General features: G+C 45.5%; 1 protein-coding gene across 2 annotated transcripts in view; it reads right to left on the bottom strand.

The window, feature by feature from the left end:
- The window catches only part of PPP1R16B (protein phosphatase 1 regulatory subunit 16B), a 109,300-nt gene extending 100,614 nt beyond the window's left edge, over positions 1 to 8,686 (bottom strand). For both annotated transcript variants that reach the window (XM_077929248.1, XM_077929250.1), the window contains exon 1: positions 8,357 to 8,686. The gene's annotated coding sequence lies outside the window, so the exon portion shown is untranslated. The remainder of the gene's footprint in view (positions 1 to 8,356) is intronic.
- Between the last annotated feature and the right edge of the window lie 5,582 nt (positions 8,687 to 14,268).

Below are 14,268 nucleotides of genomic sequence, written 5' to 3'. Positions count from 1 at the left end.
AGGGGTTTTTGTGTGTGTTTTTTGTAAAGATAAAAAGGGGAGGGGGGGACTGAGCCCTTTGGAAGAAAGGTGGGATCATAATGTAATAAATCCATAAAACAATTTGCAGTAAAATCCCATACACCCAAAACAAACCAGGTGATAGAAGCAGGAAGCAACATCATTAAATCAAAAGCCCAGACAAAACTATTGCTTGAGTGCCACCATCTATTGAGTGGATCAAATTGGATCTCAGTGGAAATGGGCCCCAATCAAGTTATGGTGGCACAAAGTGGATTTATAGACAGGCGGCAGTTAGATTTTGATGGAGGCGAGGCCCAGAGAACAATTCAGCAGTGTTTTTTTGGTTTTGCTGCTGTACAACCAGAGAGAACCAATGACTGAGAAATGCAATTCTTATTGAAATGTAAATAACAGAGACAGCGTGACCAGCCGCACGCAGCCAAACACTAGCATATAAGCACTCCATAAACACCAGCATCCAGTCAAAGGAGAGCATGAAACGGCTCTATAGATGGCTGTGCAGTATTAGGCATTAACTAAAACACACTGTTTCTTTCAAATGCAAAAAGCAGGCTAAACATGATGCAGCAGAAAAAGGGGGAGTAGGGGACAAATGCCAAGATAAAGCTGGTACCATGAGCACAACAGAATCCACACGAGGTCAGTTCCCTAATAAAGAAACCTTGTTAGAGATGAGTCAGCTGGATAAAGATTTTTAAGAAGAGCAAGGGACAATGCTGCTCATTTCTATGCCTAGGATTCAGAGCAAGCCTCCACATGGGACCAGTGTTAGAAACTGAGATATGAAAGCTAGGAGCTAAATGCCACCTTAAACCTAGGTTGTGGGCGCAACAACAAAATGCCTAGGCACGCTTTTTTTAATAACAAGAATACAAAGCTGAAAATGAATGAATTGCAGCTAAAATATTACGTTCATTTTTCACATGGTGTAGTCCTTCCCCTGCCCATCTCTCTAATATCCTTGTCTCTTCTCCAGCCTGTAGCTGGAAGTGAAGAGGCAGAAAAAGGCCCTCCTTTCCTTCCACTTGGCAGTTTTAATCCGAAATCTTAGGCGCAGTACTGCGCCCAGAGCTCAGAAACTGCTCGTGCTAATGAATTTCCATGTCGCAAAATGCGCCTAGAACAATGGGAGTTCCGAACACTGCATGGGGCTAACTTTCCTTTCCTTTTGACACCCCCATTCCTAACGAAAACAAAAGGTTTCTCCCTCTGTTACCAGCACCAACAGCAACATTTCGGTTTCACGTAAAACCTGACGATCATCTAATTGCACCACCACACTGAACAGGAGTCCTGACAAAGAGAGCCACACTATAAATCAGCAGAGGAGATAAATTACACATGTTATCTCTCATCACCATGTAGCTAAGAACATACCACATTGTTTTCTGTCCTATCCTGAATATTAATGTAACGGTGGAGAATCTCTGGCCCATGGACCAATTTTGGCCTGCCAAGGAATCTGTGTTGGCCTATGAGGCCATCTCCCACAAGCCTCACCCACCTGACCATCAGCTGACATCACTGGATGACCTCAGCTGATGGGCAGGGAGCAGTCTAGTTTGTTAGCATGCTGTCACGGCAGCAACCATCAGTCAGTGAAGGACAGGGTTCAATTCTATCAGCTGACGTCACCTAGTGATGTCAGGTGATGGGCAGCTGTCAGTGGTTTGTGGGAAATGGTCTTACACGCCAATTTGGATTCCCTGGCAGGTGAGGATTAGTGAGCAGAGGGTTCAATCCTGCTGTCAAAGCAAGCACCCACATGCAGATAAACTTTTGAGGTGTTCGCAGGATCGCTCACCTTTCAGTCCTTTGATGCCATCAGGATGTCAAATGACTGACAGCTGGGTGACACGACCCTACTTGCATTAAGGGGAGATAATAAGCACATGAAGGCCTGTCCTACCACACATTAGCACCTGCTATGTGATTGTTTAAAAACCTACTTGGCAAAAAAACAACAACAACAAAAACCTACTTGGCAGGAGAATGGTTCAGCACACTCACCCTAGGGTAGTTTTTGTGGGTTCAGTATGGTTCCCAAATGAACAGAAAATATAATTTGTATTAAAAAGTACAGCCACCAAGAGCGGTAATCGTCATTCTGCAGCAACAATGTCTGGCTGAGGATGCAGACAGGATGCACTCAATATAACTGTAAAAAGTTTAAAAAGGAAAGTGAGTTCTGTATCCCAAAAGCAGCAAGATGAGACCCTAATGAGACCAGTTATTTATTCTTCCAGTAACATCTGAAACCTCTTCAGGTACGTACAAGAGAATCAAAGAATCAGTGCAAACCCTGGAGCACTCTTTGAGGCCATCCCCTTCCATAGGCAAGCAGTTCTGTTCCAAGCTACCTGCGGCTTCTGGACACTGTTTTCAAAGAAAGCCCTATGAAGGATACATTTCCATAATCAGTGGCCGCTTCGGATGCTGTTGAACAGGCCAACAAGCAAATGCACAAATAATGTGTAATGTCCAAAAGGGAGTTCATGCTGGGAAGATGTGGAAGCTTCAGCCATGCATGCAATGTTTCTGTACCAAGAGACCAGAGCATCACTGCCTGCTTTGTGCTAAGGCAGAGAAAAAGCCTTCAGCTGAACGACTCAGCGATGGGTGCCAAACATTCCACATTTAACTGGAGGGGCCTGCATTTCAAAACAGTGCAGGTCAACAGAAGTACATCACCAAGGTGGCCGCTCCTGACATTTCCCTTGTGTGGGGAATAGGATGAAGACTCTGTGCATTACTTCCCCAAAGCCCTGGGAACCGTACTTTACCCCTTGCATTGCTACAATTCCCAGTTCCTTTAAACTACAGCTCCCAGGATTCCCTTAAACTACAGTTCCCAGGATTCTTGGGGAAGGGGAGAAACCATGTGCAGTGGTACCTCAGGTTAAGTACTTAATTCATTCCGGAGGTCTGTACTTAACCTGAAACTGTTCTTAACCTGAAGCACCACTTTAGCTAATGGGGCCTCCTGCTGCCGCTGCGCCGCCGGAGCACAATTTCTGTTCTCATCCTGAAGCAAAGTTCTTAACCTGAAGCACTATTTCTGGGTTAGCGGAATCTGTAACCTGAAGCGTATGTAACCTGAAGCGTATGTAACCTGAGGTACCACTGTACTTTAAATGCATGATGTGTAGGCAGAGTGGACTTTTTAAAGGTTGCAATCCTATTGGTTGTTTAATGCACCTTGTGGGTTTTGTTTTTTCTGCATGCATACCTGTATTTTGTTGCTGAAAACCCATTTTGAGCTTCTTTATCTGGAGGAAAAAATACAGTGATACCTCTAGTTGCAGACTTAATCTGTTTCGGGGTGCCGTTTGCACCCCGAAAAGTCAGCAACTAGAGCGCCTCTTCTGCACATGTGTGCAGCACGATCGAGAGCTTCTGCACGTGCACGAAGCACGTAGATTGCTTCTGCGCATGCGCAGGTGGCAAACCTAGAAGTAAACACTTCTGGGTTTGCCGCGTTCATAAGCTGAAAGTCTGTAACAAGAGCGGAACGCAACACGAGGTATGACTAATGTGTTTTAAAAGATAATAATAATAATAATGATGATGATGATGATGATGCACATTTACCTGAGGCTCACTGAAGGAAGCAGAACTGTCTTCCAAGTATGCATGCAAGGAATTGCACCACACATGACATTTGCAAAAACATATTTTGTGGTTCTAATCACCATCCTAAATACTAACAGTGAGCTCATTATCCAAGTGGGGATTCCTTACATAAGCAAAACATTCACACAACCAAAAGCCTTTGAGTAACCCTGAGGTTTTCAGAATTGAGAAAAAAGAAAAGAAATAATTAGGGGGAGAAACCCAAGGGTGGAAAAAGCACTAACAGTTCAATGAGGACTATCTGAGAAGATTCATTGGCTAGAGGTTGCTGAGTGTCTGTTCAGAAGCAGGGGGTGGAAAATTAGTGTGAGAGCGGGGGGTGGGGAGGAGAGAAGGTGCATGGAATGCAGTGTCCGGAATATGGGCAATCTGCATGCAACATTTGCTGCAGGGTCATCCTTGTCTTCTTGATCTGTTAAGCTGTGAGTGGCTTGGGCCCTACATACATAAGTTTAGAGCAGGGGTCAGCAACCTTTTTCAGCTGGGGGCCGGTCCACCATCCCTCAGACCATGTGGGGGGCCAGACTATATGGGGGGGGGATGAACGAATTCCTATGCCCCACAAATAACCTAGAGATGCATTTTAAATAAAAGGACACATTCTACTCATGTAAAAACGCAATGATTCCTGGACCACTCATGGGTCAGATTTAGGAGATTGGGCCTTAGTTTGGGCGTTAGTTTGCCTACCTGAGGTTTTAGAGAGTATTCCCCCCCACACACACACCATTGCAGCTGCCAAGAAATGAGCCCTTTGTGCATCTAATGAAAACAGCAAGGGCAGACAGAGGCGTAACAACATTTTCCTGGAGGCATCTCCCCATTTCCCAAAGGTAGTTTTAAGGGTGAATTCACAGGCACCTCTCATTCCGCGACTGCTGTGACAGATCGTCAGGCCACACAGACATGGCTTTCATAGCAGAGAAACCCAAACTCATTTTGCCAATAGGACAGCTCCTATAGCCAAGGCTGATCGAGAGAGTACTGCTGTACAGATATTTCAGCACCCTTATGGAAACAGATAGCCATTTCAGTGCTGCAGTTCAGAAGCGATGAGAAATGATTACATTTTTATACTACCCTACTCCCAGGGAGCTTACTGTAGGTGGGCACCCTTGGTTCTCCCTTCTATCCCATTGTATCATCACAACAACCCCGTAGCTTAGGTTGGACTAAAACACAGGGGGAGAGGTTCAAATCTCCACTCCACTGTTGACTCAGTGCATGACTGAGGGCCACTCACAACCATCAGCCCAACCTATCTCGCAGTATTGTTGTAAAGTTATAAGGGAGGGAGGCGAAAGGATACCATATGTGCTACTTTGACCTCCTTAGAGGAAAAGCAAGACATATAAGTAAATAGTATCTACAACAATAAGGTGTTGGAACCTGCCTATGTGACTCAGAACCAAGACCTTTTTATACATACTGAGAGTGGTTAATATTAATAGTTCCCAATAGTTTGGATGGCTCTCCTCATCACTAGGTTAGGCAATTATTATTTTATTTATAAATGTCCACCTGTGTTTTTAGCATCCTACCTGTGACAAGGCCAGAGAAGATGCAAATTTCATTGTGTTTTATTGAGGAAAATGCTATTCTAACATACTTTATTATATTACCGTAAGTGCTATATAAATGATGAACATCATCATTAAATGAAAAAAATTTAATAGTATTGTTCCTAATGCGGCTTAGATGCTGTACTGAGACAACATACATCATCCAAGACATGAAAACTCTCTCTTTCCTCTCCCAAATTAGATTTTTACATTGGCATTTTCGCTTTGAGAGACTCAGTGGAAAACTGCAATAGAGCAATCAATCCCAGATGCTTCGGTATTCCCTACTTTTCAAACACCATTTCATTTTTTTAAAAAAATAAAAAAGCACTCACATTTTGCTTAACTACAAGATGGTGCCTAGATCGCAGTTAAGGTGGAAGAAAATTCAAAGTGAAGCAAAGTGAAAGCACAAGAATGGCAGAAGGAAAAAGAAGGAAAAAACACCTCTAAATTGGCTGCCACTCTGCGATAATGGAAACTCTGCAAAGTGATAACACCCAAAGCCAATCGTGCAATGGAATAAACTGCCACCTGTCCCAAAGTAGTACACCAGGATTAACATATACAGCCTTATCCTCCTTCATGTAGGAGGACTGAACTAGATTATCCATTTGGTTGTTTGCAACCTCATCTATCACCAAAATACCTTCAGGAGGTCAAGGGTGCAAGGGAAGCGAGGGCACATAGCCTACTCTCTGAATTGCAACCTCCCCCTCTGCTTCCTGCATCACAAATTTATCCTTACTTCTGATTCTTGCACCCACTCAGTAGGAATCACTTACATATGGAAACATGCTGGCTATCCTGCCCTCATCAACCCTCATCAACCCAGCTTCACTGATTTACATAAGCAAGGGGGTTATTCAAAATTTCTGGCATGCAGAAACTGCAGATCTAGCTTCGTTTAGCAAAAGTTGCCCATCAAGTCCCCCCCCCCCTAATAAAATTGCTACATCTCCCAAGTGCACCCTCTGCAGTACTCTGCCTGGCCCAAGGGTGTCAAAGCTCATTTTGTCATCACAGCAACTGATGACAGCCATGGTGGCTCTAATGCCTTGGCCTGCCCAGGCCCAGTGTGAATGACATCACAGCAGTTTCAACTGGATGATTCTCGTCAGCTGTGAATGTGCAAGTGAAATAACGCAAGTTAATCATCACTGTGTGTAGGAGACAGATTTGAGTACATTAACAGGCCCATTCGGTGCTCAGAACAGGCAAACACACTGTACATTAGGATACACTATCAGTGCAGCTCATATTTCCTAATACCACATCTAATTTGGCATTTAATGCAGAAAAGGTATGCCCTTACTGAGAACCTTAGCTTTTTAACCTATTTGAAGAAGCAAGTTCCTAACATTTTTTTTAAACAGACTTTTGCCATTTTAAAGGCAAAAATACCCTCCCACAAAGCAGCTTACAATCATATACAATTCAAAAAGCTGCAGAGGAACGGAATACAGAGCCCTTTTCCAGACCACATATTGGGTTTGTGACAGGTGGTGGTGTTAGAATCACACCTGCTGTCCCTGTCCCCAAATGATGCACATGCAACTGACCTTGGAAACGGATCCTGCAAACAGTCAAACGATATATGCACTGGCATGCTCAGGGATTACATGAACAGAGCCTATGCATGGTATGTTGGTAAAGTCAGTTTAAACACACACAGGTTGGAGCACAGTCTCTGCATGTATATTCACTTTACTTGGCTCATTATCTTAAAAGTGAACATCAGTAAGCAGCTGTGTCAAAGGAGTAGAACCCTTGTATAGCTGACCTGAAGCTAAGAGGTTCCTCCCTGTCTCCACACCTCCCATCCCTAAGTTTTAACTCATACATCACCCTTCCTAACATTGCTTTGCTTAGGGGAATGATATTTTTTTAAAAGAACTGAGCATGTCATTGCAAATGTCACCTTATTCCAAATGAAGACAGCAACTTAGATGAAAGCAGATAAAAATACAATCATACGTCCATGAATGTAAAATCCTTTTATAACTTTCAAATTTGATGTTTCAGAAAGGACTAATTCCAAAATCTCGGGGGCCCCCCGTCTCCTTTTCCTTCCCCAACTGTTCTGCATCTCTGCCCTGCCTCACCCACACAAGTCCTCCCTCTCTAAGCTCCCATGCAAGCATCCCCCTCATTTGCTAACACAGCGGTGGCATTACGACACCCTCAATCACACTCCCCAACCCGATTTCCCTCCTGTGGATATTTGGAGAAGGCAGGGAATGGAAATAGCAAAAGGGTGTCAGGAAATAACTGCTATGCATTCACCAGAGGTATGCAGAAGACCAGGGCAGAATAATGCATGCAATAGGAACAGGAACACACATGGGAGAGAGAAATGTACACTGCACCTGCCCACGGCTTAAGAGATTGAAACATCCATAGCAGAAGGACTCCCTTAAGCCACCAAGGAAACATGAATATGCACACATTATTGCATATATGCAGCCACACTCTAAGGAAGCCAAGGAAGAAAGGCGGAGCCTCAAACGCATTGGAGCTCCGTTATATGAATGCAAAGCTTTAGGAATGCTTTTCTGTTTCTGTATGGATTTGGATCCCGCTAACCATACAATTGCAGAGCTGGAAGGAACCCCGAGGGTCATCTAGTCCAACCCACTTCAGTTCTCAGAGCCTCCAATCTATCCCATAAGGTCTGCTTACATGCGGGGCTTCTTTTGAGGCAAGGCTCAAACCTCAAATACACTCCAGTGTGCCCTGCATCAGCCAACACAATGAGGGCAAGAGCACCTCTAACGATGTGCAGAGTGCCACTCCTCCCTTTCTCTCCCCTACAGAAAGAGGGAGAGAGGACCCCCATCCTTTCCTCCTTACACGTGTTGACGGACCGTGTGAACGTCTGCATAAACATGCCCCCACACCTTTGGGTTTTCCACAGGTGAGAGCCCCGAGGCCATTTCATTAGCCTTTCCTTCTCAACTTCTGAAATAAAACGCTGGAAGTTCTCTTTTTGCGTCCAGCAAAACGCACGGGGGGGAATAACTCAGGCACAGCCTAGGAGACGATCTCGAACATACGTGTTAGACCCTTCTTCAGGTAATACGCGAGGTCTCCTCCGCATCAATCCCTAACAAGAACAAGAAGAAAAAGCCACCCACCTCCTTCCTGGGTGATTCCGCCGCGGCTGCAGCGGCTCCGAAGCAGCGATGGTGGCGCCTAGGTGCGAGACGCGCCCGCGAAGCGACCCGCTGCAAAGAGCCGCTCTGAACCAGCCGCAGCTGCTCCGCCACTCGCTTAACGCGGCTCAGCGGCAAGCAGCCCAGATCCGCCCGAGGCGGCTGCCCAAATCCCCACCGCAGCCGCCGGCCCCAAGCGAAGCAGCGGAACCCTGCAGCCGGCGCTCCGGGGAACTGCTCGCCCCCAGCAGCCTCGGTGTCCTTTGCGGGCTCAAGAAGCAGCAGGAGGCAGGAGGACTCACCCAAAGGAGGGCGGGCGGGCGGGGGGAGAGAATGAAAGCCGCCGGAGCCGATGGTACAGCCTTTGGGTCCGGTCTTCGGTGGCCCCGCCCAGCTCCGCCCTACGAGGCAGGGCTATGCAAAGTGGAGAGGAGGGAGGTCGTGGACCAGGGATGCTGAGCAGGGAGGAAGGTGATGAGCGGCGAGCGGGAGCGTAAAGGAGGGGAGATGGGAAAGGCGCGGGCACAAACGGGAAAGAGCCAGGCTGCAGGGTTAAAAGGATGCTCCACCAAACCTCGAAATTGTGTTCCCAGAGACGAATCAGATAGTTGGAACACACACACACACACACACACACACACACACACACAGACACACACACACACGCATATATATTCCTGTACCCAATGCAAGCATATACACAGTCCCAAAGTACAGCTTTTTTACACTGTAGTGCAGAGATCTTGGAGGGCAAAGTTGTGAGTAGCACGTGCCCCCCTCCCAGGTAGTCTGCAAGGGATGATTACCCATTTTTATGTATGCATTTATTTGTGTGCTTTCAGTATTCTTTACCCTATTTACATATTTTCAAGAAACAGGATATAAGCATAAGCACAACATTCTCAAAGCAATTGGTATGCTTAACAAAAGAAATGGCCACAGGGCAGCTATATAAAATATGCATAATAAGCAAAATCTCAATATAATTCTCATAAATGAGCACAATGGGGGGATAGCCTTTTTCTGGGCTGAGGTCCACATTCACTCTATCCTAAACTCTTAGGAGGCTTGTTGCATGAGTGGATGTGGCTATCCTACACTCTTACAGGCACACACCCCTGTTAGCTGATCCTAGGTAGATCAGCTGAGGAGGGAGTTTGTAGCCCTATCTCCCTTTATTGAAGTATTGATCTGATGAAAAGGGATGGGGTGATTTGCATTTCTGTCAGAGTGCTGGACTCCACCCATCCAAGCACCTTGTGTATTTATTGCTGCGGCTGTTGGCAAAAATTGGGGAGGGGAGGGGGGGAGAAATCAGGCCCCCAAACTGTGCATAAGCCACCTCTGAGATGTAGGTGTCAGTCTGGTCAGCTTTTGCATGTGAAATAGGCTGGTCCATCTTGTATTTAGCCTCAGGCGGCAAAATGTCTGGGGCCTGTTTTGAAAATAAGGCTGCTCTTCTAAACATGCATCATACTTGAAAGTTAACAACATCAAAATCATTAAGGCTTAATTCTGTTTAAGACATATATGTAGGGCAAAGTTCGCCTTCCCCAATGCACTTTTCTTTTTTACAAGGGCTAAATTCTGATTAAAGAAAAGAAAACCCATTCCAACTACTCTGTTTTGGTTTGAGGCTTGGCAACAGTGCTGGTTTAAATGCAAGCATTCCAGTTTAAGTGGTTTGTGGGTTTCAGCCATAGCAATTACTGTTGTCATACAATCCAGGAAAGAAAACCCAATAAATAAGCCCAGTTGGACTCAGACTGCAATCTTATGTACACTTGCAGTGAGATCTGAGTTGTAAGTGTGTGAGAGAGGGGATGAACATGGCTCCCATTAACGTTGTATCAAGCCAGAACTTCTTATAGTCTAGAGGCCCTTCCGATGGAGATCAGTATGAAATTTCTGCAATGCTGGATTTTTTCTAGTGGTCGCAGAAGCCTTCCTCAGCTTGGTCCTCTTCAGATATCTTGGATTGCAATTCCTATGAGTATGTCTGTACTACTTGGGGCTGATGGGATTTGTAATCCAAAACATTTGGAGGGCACCAGGTTGGGGAAAGCTGGGCTACGGGGATGAATAACTTGTAGTTGTACTCAAGGTTAAGAGTAAAACTTGAGCAGGTGCTGCATTAACACTGCTTTGTACTTCTAGGTTGCTGAACAATCTCAAGGCGCTCAGTATAAGTTAATGAATCAACGAACCAAATAAGTTGTTTGAGACAGTGTCTTCTCAAAAGCTAGAAGTCTTTGTTTGTTTGAAAGTATTTAGCTTTAACTACTAGACTAGTCTGCCAATGTTTAATCAAAGCCCGTATTTGCTGTGAAAAGATGTACGGTTTTCTCCCTACAATGCCTTTGGGAGTTCATTAGCGTAATTAGGGGTCAGAGCATTAAGCACAACTGACAGAAGTGTGGATTAAAGCAGTGGGTCTAGTAAGGTAAACTCAAATCCACTGGCTATTTATTTGAGATCTACCATATACTGTAGGCTTACAGGAACAGCTGTGAGCCCTTTGATAAAGGAGCGAGGGTTGATTTTCCCTTGGGTGGTCCACAACATGTTACAAAGAGCAGGTATGCCAAGTCCTTACCCCAAGGGCCTTACAACATATAATAGACACAGGAAAGCAACATTAGAAGGGTGAAATGGAAGCATGAGTAGGCAGGGGAAGAACATGTGATTATTCCAATGACACATACTTTTGTTAGTTTCAATAAGGTATAGGACAGGTGTGGGCAACCTCTGATCCTCCAGATGTTGCTGAACTACAACCCTCATTGACCTTGCTTGCTAGGGCTGATGGGCATTTTGGTTCAGCAACATCTGGAGGACCAAAAGTTCCTTAGACCTGATATAAGGATTAGTAGGGTGGTGCTGTGGGTAAAAGCCTCAGCGCCTAGAGCTTGCCAATCGAAAGGTCGGCGGTTCGAATCCCCGCGGCGGGGTGCGCTCCCGTTGTTCGGTCCCAGTGCCTGCCAACCTAGCAGTTCGAAAGCACCCCTGGGTGCAAGTAGATAAATAGGGACCGCTTACTAGCGGGAAGGTAAACGGCGTTTCCGTGTGCGGCTCTGGCTCGCCAGAGCAGCGATGTCACGCTGGCCACGTGACCCGGAAGTGTCTCCGGACAGCGCTGGCCCCCGGCCTCTTGAGTGAGATGGGCGCACCACCCTAGAATCTGTCAAGACTGGCCCATACGGGCAGGGGTACCTTTAGGGAGAAATCAGCCCTGAGTGCTCACTGGAAGGACAGATCCTGTAGCTGAGGCTCCAATACTTTGGCCACCTCATGAGAAGAGAAGACTCCCTGGAAAAGACCCTGATGTTGGGAAAGATGGAGGGCACAAGGAGAAGGGGACGACAGAGGACGAGATGGTTGGATAGTGTTCTCGAAGCTACCAGCATGAGTTTGAACAAACTGCGGGAGGCAGTGGAAGACAGGAGTGCCTGGCGTGCTCTGGTCCATGGGGTCATGAAGAGTCGGACATGACTAAATGACTAAACAACAACAACAACAACAGGGAGAATGAAGGAGCACCAAACCCAGAGGGAACGGGAGAAGGGCAGCAGTAGATTGAGCTTAAGGACAATGGATAGGAGATTAACAGACAGAGAGCAAGTGGGTACCCCCATGTCTAAAATAAGTTTCTGGATGAGAATGAGGCATTTAAGCAGGCAGGGTTTGTGCAAACTAGCAGTCTCAAGGACAGGCTACAGAGCAGCCAGCTTAGCAAATATGTCACACCCAAGCAGTCCAGATCCACCTGGGCACATACAGGGTGCTATCTATCACCTTTTACAAGTCAAAGCGATTTACGAACATAGCATAAAAACAGCTAATAGTTGTTAAAACAGTACAAAAAGTAACTAAAGATAGGCTTTAAAATAATACAAAAATATCTAAGGCTGAGAACTTTTCATCCAGTTGTTCTTCAGGGTCCTTTAGCAGTTGCTGAATATTGGTACTCTGGAAACCTTTCTAGCTGAAGGAATCTCCCTTTCCCTCAGCTACATTCTGCTTGTCCCCCAGTTTTCTAAATCTTCATGGCCTGAACCTACGGCATCACCTTTTTCATCTGAAGTAGAATGTATCAAAAGCCACAATATGACATGAGGCTTTGGGGGACTTGCAGGCTACCCACCACAGAACTTGCCCCAATCCCAAAGGCAAGGGCGACAGGGTTCCTTTGCTTTTAATTAAGGTTGCCAACTGATGGAGGGAGGGAGAATAACTTGGCCTGCTCCTATATCTCTAATAGCAGCAGATGTGCCTAAGCTGTGCTTTCAAAGCATGGAAGTAAACATCCTCACCTGTTTCTTGATAGAGAGAAAGAGAGAACCCTGCTGTTAAAGAAACAGCTACAGTGGATGAATAAAATTTGGCAACCATGCCTTTTAATAATTGTGTAGAAGTTGGGCTTTCACAGGCCCCTTTTAGTCTTGTAAGTAAGACAATAAGCACATACTACAGTTCTGCCTTGTATAACTGCTGAATTACAGGAGGGGCCCTTCCCTCCTTTATTTTGTGCCAAGTAAACTTAATTGTGGTGTTAAGGCTGCATGACGAATACTTCTGGGGAGGAGAAAATGTCTAACCTAAATTCACAGGCCTTAAATGTATCTGCACTAAATGTGGGAGTAAAAAGTAAACCATAGATCTCGGGAGATGGGAGAATCTGACACAGCTTTGCGACCCAAATGGAGGCAGTCCCTCCAGGTACCTGACCTAAAAAGCAGAAAGGAAAGTTACAGCCTGGAAGTAAAAAAAAAACAACAACAAAAAGTTTGGCAGTGTGCCTTGTTCAGGGGTAGGAAACCAAGGGCCTGAGGACCAAAGATGGCCCTCCAAGCCACTCTTATCTGGCCCTCAGAAGCCTCCTTCCCAGGCCACAACCTTCACTGGCCCTGCTCCACATGCAACTCTGGTTCTTTGGCTTGGCTAGAATGTGTCCTTGAGCTGTAATAACACTTCTTGCTTGCCTGGAGAGAGAGAGATCTGTGTAGAAACTTCTGGCTTTTATGTGGCTGGACTGGAGCCTATTGTGCAAAGATAAAGACTCACATCTGTTGCCTCACCTCTGGCATGCAGCTCACAAGGGAATGCAGTCCTTGGCTTTAAAGAAGTTTCCCACCATTGGCCAAGTAGGACCCAAGCAGCTAAATGGCTTTCTGTCCCCTCACCTGTTCAAGGTGCATAATACTCAAGGCCAGCCATGTCATTTTGGCATTTGAGGCAGAATTCCAAACAGACACCTCTCTCCTTCCCTGGCAGTAAAAAGACAATCAGGGCATGTTTTCTGGAACAGCATCCCTGTTGAGATACAACAGGCGCCTGTTATCTGTACTTTCCGGAAACAATTGAAGACATTTTTGTTTTGACAAGCTTTTCCAGCTGGATGAAAAGGGTTTCCTTCAGCATTCCTTTTGTACTTCTTAACACCTCCCCATTTTTGAGAGGAAGTACTATTTTAAAAACTATTTTCAGCTGGTTTTATGGTATGTCTTGAAATAAAAAAAATCTAAGGTTATATATATATATAATAAATGTTCATAAATGTACCAACCAAGCACATACATAGATGTGTGAACCACATGTCTGAAGCAGCACAGGAGGACTGCCCTGAACCATTTTGACTCCCAAACTGACCAAATGTTTTCTCTGCAAGGAGGGAGGGTGTGGGGGAGCCTCCCCATTGTCTTTTTGTTCACAAATCCTGTCTTAAGGATATGTCTGTGTATGAATAGGGTGAGCCTGTGACCTAGCTCAGGAACCAAGTATTTGTCATTACTAAAGACTGGCCAGGCTCCCCAGGGTATCCAATCAAGTAACCATTAACAGGTAACTTGCCAGATAGGAGATACACAATGCACTCAGATTTCTGTTGTAGACCG

Source organism: Podarcis muralis, chromosome 5, assembly GCF_964188315.1.
Source record: "Podarcis muralis chromosome 5, rPodMur119.hap1.1, whole genome shotgun sequence".
Classification (NCBI taxonomy): domain Eukaryota; kingdom Metazoa; phylum Chordata; class Lepidosauria; order Squamata; family Lacertidae; genus Podarcis; species Podarcis muralis.
Note: the sequence above shows the minus strand (reverse complement) of the source record. Positions and strands in the feature narration are given on the sequence as shown.